The following is a 7975-nucleotide window of genomic DNA, read 5'->3' as shown; positions in this document are numbered from 1 at the left end:
AACGTTTACTTAGTATGCAAACTATTAGCCACTCATAAGCGAAGTCTCATCCACGTGACGGATCAATAGTACGAATTTCTCCTGTTGCATTTAAACATGTATTACAAAATAACTGATACAGCAATGTACAAATAAGTACACAAGTAGAATAAATTTACTTTAATTATAGTACCAAAACGTTTATCAAGATACAATTCTTTTAAATAAGTAGATGAGAGAAAACAAAGCGCATTCTTTTAACCGAATGACCCTAACAATGGTAAATTAATGCCATAATCAATGCTATCTTCCTCAGCAGGTAATCACGATGCTTCGGGCTTCCCAAAAACGCAACCAAAACGGTGCAGTATTAATATTACGATATTTTGCGAGTTCACAAGGCATCTTTAGTGTAAATAAAATAGCTGGTGCCGCGGCTTTTAGAAAATGTAATTTTTAGGTAAGTATAATTTAATATAGGCTATCTTACTTTTTAATAGTACGTTTTCGCAAGTACACATTCCGGTGCGGCTCCTTGCTTTATAGTTCAAAGATGCTACTCTTGTTGAGTTGCAGCATTAGGTACGCCCATGACTGTAAATGTTACCATTGGCACGTGTCATTTATTACTAGACTACGTCTTAAGAGGGATTATTAAGGTATTACTTGTTAGGAATTAATGAAATGCCCGTAGCCAACCAAATCGTGTTTAATGATCCTTCGGGAATCAATCCCAGACTTACCAGCAATCCCACCCGACTAGGTTACTAAAAATTATAACCGGTGCCACATCTTAAACGTGTACTAAACACTTAGCGCTGCATATTATATTTTTAATATGTGTAACATTTTAGCATAGTTATTTGCATTTCCGTTAAACTTCCTTAAACTGCAAATATGATAAGTCAATACCTACTACAAAAATCACAATTGTTTATACCTTGTTATCGTCTATTGTGTAATCGTAAAATCAAGCAAGAGCCCACATTCCGTCGCCCAGATAAGGCTATGCGTGAGTGAGGCGTTACTCAAGGTTTATTATGTACTCATACTTGTAGTTCCACATACTACATAGTCATTCGTCAGTCCAACAGTGGAAAGTGACGCGGCTAGTACGGTCGCACTTCAAAATTTAAATTGTGTTCGTTCAGTGGTTAAAGACCGGTAAGAATAATCGTTCTATTTATAAACATTGCTAACAACAGAAACCTCGATGCGTTTCATTAGAGTTATTAGAGCATAGTAGATAAGGTTTTCTTCAATACAAATGCACATAAGTATTCTAATTTAATTTTTATTTCTTGTATAATGTTTATGAAATAGAAATAACTAGGTACATCCACAAATGTTTATTCATGTCTCCGTTTATTGAGATCAAAATAAACGTATGACAGTAAACAAAAATTATAAACACTGCGGTAGTATAGGTACCAACTATGTGTGAATGAGATATCTATAATATAGGTGTGTAAAATGTATCTTATTTATCTACCTCTTAGGTACAATGACGTCTTTACTCACTCTCACACAACAATATAAATGAATTAATGGAAATAATAGCGTACCTTACTCTTAGTTCTTACTAGTTCAATCAGTTAACAACGATTCAATCTATATCAGGAAAACGCTCTATGGAATAAAATATTAATGACTTATAACTGACACATCGCTTAAAATTAAGAAAATATCTTAGATCTCCATGTTAGAGCTTATTTTATTAAGTTTTTATAATATTATCTACGTCCAGTTAATAGCATTGTTTACCAACGATTTGGAGGACCAAGAAATATGAATCAATTCTTATGCTTTTATATGACGTTCGTTTTATATGACGTGGTTGTAATTTTCCTTTGATGTCATTATAAGCGGATTTTTTTATGGGTACTAACGAATAAAAATGTTTTTTTATCACTTAATACGGCAGCCTTTGATTTGATGTAATAGTACCTACCTATTGACTATTACATAGCATTGCAAGTACATTCCTAATGTAAGTAATACTTATTTCTTAAATATAAATAAAACATCAACCCAATTTATTTTCCTATCAACTAGGTATCTATGTACTTATAACATCATAGGTCCTTGGGTTAGCACTTAGCCCACGTACAATTTATTGTACAGTTCTGAATTGCCCTAAACGTTACGTAATTCCTAAGCCTGGTTCAATATTTAAGGAGCACTAGTGTGTTTGTAATTGATAACCACAATGCACAGCCAGTAGCTTGTTTTGCCGTCTTGAAAGCAAAACGTTGTCACTTTTTTAATTTGCTTTTAGAAAAATGATTAAGGTACTTATGTAAGTACTTATATTTACCGGTGCTGGTAGTTTAAAAATCGTTTAACTAAAACTTTTAAAAAATTCAAACACAAGGTTTAAAAATTATATATAAATGAATAATTGTAAAAGTTAAAGTATGGTAAGTAGGTACAGACTTATCTAATCTGTATATGCGTAAACTTCGGGCAGGAAGACCGAAATCAGAATTGGACGAATGTGCCAAATGTGCCGTATATGACTCAATCTGAAACGAATTAAATGTTATAATAAGAGGTACATACTAAATATTATAAATGTAGATAACTATACTGTCCACTACTGAGTACGGGCCACTTCCTCTACTGTGAGGGCCTTAGTCCACCATGCTAAAATTCTTACCAAAATCTTTTGAAGAATTCTTGGGTATGTAGATTTCTTATGTTTCTCTTTATGCGATAGTTGATAGACAATAGGTCGCACCCACATAACTTAGAGAAGTCCGAGGTGTGTCCTGGGTTTTAAACTTACGGACCTTTGTCTCAGCAAATCAAAAGCGCTAGACACGCGTTTAAAACTACACGTATTTTGTATGTATTTTGAAGCGAGGTGTTCACATATTTCGTTCTATCTAATAATATATACAAAAAAAAAACCAGATGAAATAGAAAAAAATAATAATTAAATATATTTCGTAAAAAGGATTTTGTGACGTACTTACCTACATATTTTATTACGAAGAAGTGCTCCTGTTCCTATTCGAGTCTTCCCTATTGCTATCATAATACTTAAGTACTCGGAACGTAATTGTACGGCCGTTGTCATTTCACCTCCACTACCGCCAAATAGGTATCTATTGGATCATAGATGCCTGTAAGTCAAGCTATCCGCATTGAGAATCATGCTGATTCAAAACTGGAAAACAACGTCTAAATTAACAATTAATTGACCTCGATTAAGCTATTTATAAATTCACCTAGGTATGTCGATGAGTAGATAATAAATAACGGTATAACTTTCTACTTTATCACATTTCTACCAACTTTTATTATGTGTTATAAGTATACACATTACATCTTCCAGGATCCATATAGTAGGTTTCAAACTGTAATTATTCCTGAACTGTAAAATGCTGAGGTTGCTCATTGCCGACTATTAGATCGCCGTAAAATTTTGATCATATCTGACTTCTAAATATTTTTTATGCACCCAGGACGTTTCTATCTGTTTCATGCGGTTTTTTGGACTCATATTATTATTATTTTATTTCATATTACTTATCATCTTTTATATCTTGATACCGGTATTATTATTTACAAATTTCTTTTAGTAAGTAAGTACCTACATTTTAAATACATTTGACAATTTTACAAGAACAAAGCGGAAAGTCAATATAATAAACGACCTTCGACTTCATTCCCCAGCCGACCACCTATGTTGACTCAGTCTCCCATGAATCATGGGGCAAGTTATTATTTGAAACAATATACTTAGTACCTTATAAAATGATAATGAATAAGTATGGTACCTAGTAATTAAGTATTTTATTTTCAGAACTTTCCTGGTTATGGGGTAGGCCAGCACATTACCTACTGATCTATCAATTCATTAATAAAAAGAAATCAGGCAAATTATATAATTATAAATACTTAAAACTAAAACTTGACTGCGTTAAAATTATGCAACTAGACACAGGCAAATAATAAATAATTCCACAAGACTGATCACTTAATATTCAAATTTTAAACACGTAAGCTTACTACTTACCTAAATTTTTAGAGGCATCTAGTTCTCACTACTGAACCAATCCTTGGACTTAAATCCATAAGGAAGAGAAAGTCTATAAAAACGTCACCAAAATCAAGTTCTTGAGTAGAATTTATGTCAGTAATTTTTCCATTTATACATACTTAAGTACCTATAAGTATAGCTAATTGTGATTAAACATCCTTTAGTTCTAAAATTATCGTGAGTCACCGTTAGTTTTAGTAATGTCAACAGCGGTTTCAGTTAGCTTATCATTTCACCGATAAAAAGATTATTGCGCACCTATTCTATGACACCACCTCATTTCATGTTAAAGGTACTCCTCAAGACTTTTATCATACATCACCTAGTTTCTAAATTGCATAAATTTATGAAATTGCTTACCTACTTTCTATTGCAAGTGTGCATCGATGCAACAACGATTATTAATGAACACAATGCAACAATTAATTGCAATACCTGCAAGCAATGCCTTCACTTAGGTACTTACTTTCACCGCAGAAGCTCCATCTGATATGGAGCTTAAAACCCTGAAAATTTGTGAGTAAAACTCAGAATATTAGAGACTTATAAAAAACTTTTACCAATTTCGAATGCCTCATTATTATTTATATTTAGTAAGTAAGTATTTGTAGTCAAGACGAAACAGATTAAAGCTGTAGGTCTATTTGTCTTAACTCGTAACTCTTTAAACCTCAAATAGTGAGTATATATGTTTTAATGGAATCGGTTTAGTACAAAATCAAAACATAAATTACACCCAAGCCCGGTACTAGCAGGTTTTGTTTAGAAATCTAAACTATTTCATCACTAGAAAACAATAATAAAATAGCTAGTGCAAGATATTCAAATATTAGGTAAATACGAGATCAAATAGATAGGTAGTACTAACATAAAATAAAAATATAGCTTACCGACTAACTCTTCATTATTTTCTAGAAAGCCAATAACTGATAATACCCATATATAGGTAACACTTTATTTGTAAAGATAGTACCTATTTATATAATTGTATGAGTCAATGTTTTCACTTTGTTTCAGAGAATGGGTAACGTGATTTTTCGATACTGTGGCTCGTAATCCTCATATTCATTGGTTTCTGGATAGCCGGTATCGCTGCTGGTATTTACATCCTTGTGCTGCCTTTCACGGTTTGCATAGAGCCCTTAAGTGTAAGTGACAAAATTTATTTTGCTAAGTGTATATAGTACCAACGTATTTTATTACCTTTACCGTCAATTTTCATTGTAGATGGGTACTTAAATATTGTAACAATAATATTTACTATCAATCCCAATTTGACAATATAGATACATACACCATAAAATATAGGTTGTGAATTTGAATATTTTCGAATTTGATTCAAAGACCATGCAATACCTGCGGGTTTTCTAACATGATTCTTCCATGATTTTATGCTTTAGACTGGGGCCGGGCGGTGAGTTGGTAAAATTGTCATATAACCGAAAACATGTTGGTACTGATCCCAAATCTGGACTGCATAAATATTAGGTAGGAGAAGGAGCGGCGAAACGAAACAACTAAGGAATCTTATGTAGCGTAACTAAACCTTCGAAACGAAAACGAAAATATTATACATCATTAAATAGCTGAAGAATTTTTTTACATTCATTGCAAATACATGACATTTCATTACAAATAAAATTTACGAACAATGTGTTATTCGGTCCAATTTGGTGACATCATGTTATAGCTGAAATTTAGACTAGTTTAAGACAAACCCAAGGGTAGAACACACGTGATCCTTACATGTGTAGTTTTTAAAAAAGTCTACTTTACACTATTATGGGAAACAAATTATGAGGGAGCTCCTACCATAGAAACTAGTTTGGAAAGAATTCATACAATAAAAATTAAAGATTTGAGGTAAGCCTACATAATACTATAATGTTTTTCTTTTTTTCTTTAAATTATAATTATACGCGTGTACATAAAAATTGTATAAATAAATAAAATATGTATTGGCCTACCTAAAACGTTGAAAGTATTTGGATGATTTCTCTACAACCTTAATTTCTATGGCAGGAGATTTTTTATTCCTTATTTCTCGATTTTCAAAAGTTGAATCCGGCTTTTTAAAAACTATTCACATGAGTATCAGGGTGTTCAACTATTGTGTTTGTCGTAAACTAGTCTTTAGACTTCAGGTACAAAATGCGGATCTCGCCAAATCGGGTCGACACAACACTTTGGAACGTAGGTATTTTACTTGCTTACTTATCTGTATCTTAGTTCCTTATATCTTATCGAAACTGGCCAAACTAATAAATACAAATAAAGTTTAGGAATGTTTTTTTTATGGATTAACGCAATCGTTTTATTTGGTGTAAGAGTTTGTGACTTTCGATATTGGTATAGGCTAAGTACATAGAAACGATTATGATCTATCAAATATGAATGTAGATAACGAGTGATGATACGAGTACCTAACTTTCATAAAATTGAGAATGACACTGTAAGCCCAGCTACGAACGCATTATGTCTTGTTTTAATCAAAATAAAAATCTACTACCGAGCGTTTTTAATAAACGATAACAACCTTTATTGAAATAGTCTGTTAACCAGCGCGTGCCCTTTAAAACTTAACTGGTATTTTGACGACCCCCACCACGCGGTGCTGAGCCGTTACAAACAAACGGCATGGCACATCGCGCAGCGCCTATTTGCTGCGACGTCTATGGACCGGCTCACGTAATTTGATTGCATCATAACGAAATACCTACCTTGCTCGCATTTGAATAAATCACGCACTAAAGCCGAGTTCATAAAAGTGCGACTGTTGCAGAAGTAACGGTGGTTGTGTTGTAGGCAGAACTAGATACCTCAATACACGCAGACATAAAATCTGTGAAAATAGTTGCGTCATTCATATTATAACTTTAAATATTAAATCATTTAAAGAAATAAGATAAAGAATAATATTTTATATTTATCTTTTCTACGAGGACATTATTACATAGTTAGGTACTTGACAATAATTAGGATCATGGTCATACATACCATCAAAAGGCTGACATCATTTTTATATACTTAAATATATTGACACAAATACGAAAACTAAAGGTGACAGTCCATATTATTGTTGTGTTGTTAAACCAGTATTGACATAAACATTTTTCTTGTTTCAGGGTCTTACAGACTTCCTTTTATCAGTGGTACAATTCCCAAAGTATTGCGCACAAGCTATGGTGGAAGGAAGAGGATTTAATTAAGGTCTCATTAATTCTAGTCAAAATGTGTACAATATATTTTCCATTTAGTGCCATTTTCATTGAATCTTCATAAAATCAGTATAAACTATTTTAACTCATAAAATCAGAAAAAAGTAAAATGAAATTACTTTATTAAAGATTTTTTAAGTCAATATTATAATAATGGGAAGTTTAATTCTGCTCTATAAATTAATGTTAAATAAAACATGTTATTCAGAAATTTCTGCCTTGGCCTTATATTAATTATCTTTTAATGGACCCGTAAATAGTTTATAGGTACACAATATTGAGATGACCGTCAGTGATTTTTATTCCTCAAATTGGTTTAAAAAAGTAAGAAATCAGTAGCCGTGAATAAATAACAATAATAAACCTAGTAGTACCTTAGCAACCTTAGTTAGAGACACACGTTAACATACGTGTATACCTATCTAAATTTATTACATAATAATTTTGTATTAAAATGTAATAAAACTGCTTGGCTATAATTACTTTGAACACGACGGCAAACGCCAGTTGTGTTAGTTATTAAAAATCTTCAGGAAATAGATGCGAGATCACAGTTCCGACTAGCGCAGCATGTAAAAACTGATGAAAATACACTTGTTTTGTTTATTGTATGCGTGTAGCGCTTAATTTTACACGCGCAGTGTGTGCCACGGTGCTGCCATAAGGGTTCGGCACGCGAGTACGAGACGTGTCTGGCGTGTGGCAAATGGCGATTGATATGCCGCATACT

The 7975-nt window shown here is 32.6% G+C and overlaps 2 long non-coding RNA genes across 3 annotated transcripts; one reads left to right on the top strand and one right to left on the bottom strand.

Annotated features, from left to right (window-relative positions):
- Positions 1-1128: 1128 nt before the first annotated feature.
- LOC119192561 lies at positions 1129-7490 on the top strand. 2 transcript variants are annotated; one of them, XR_005113664.1, is made up of 3 exons: positions 1129-1143; positions 5045-5175; positions 7153-7490. It is a non-coding gene; the product is annotated as an uncharacterized LOC119192561 (long non-coding RNA). The 2 variants fall into 2 exon arrangements; XR_005113665.1 differs by lacking the exon at positions 1129-1143 and adding an exon at positions 4305-4319.
- Positions 2334-4040, bottom strand: LOC119192562. The gene is made up of 3 exons (XR_005113666.1): positions 4004-4040; positions 2958-3151; positions 2334-2504 (listed from the first exon to the last, which is right to left on the bottom strand). It is a non-coding gene; the product is annotated as an uncharacterized LOC119192562 (long non-coding RNA).
- Positions 7491-7975: the final 485 nt, after the last annotated feature.

Source organism: Manduca sexta, unplaced genomic scaffold, assembly GCF_014839805.1.
Source record: "Manduca sexta isolate Smith_Timp_Sample1 unplaced genomic scaffold, JHU_Msex_v1.0 HiC_scaffold_2930, whole genome shotgun sequence".
NCBI lineage: Eukaryota > Metazoa > Arthropoda > Insecta > Lepidoptera > Sphingidae > Manduca > Manduca sexta.
Note: the sequence above shows the minus strand (reverse complement) of the source record. Positions and strands in the feature narration are given on the sequence as shown.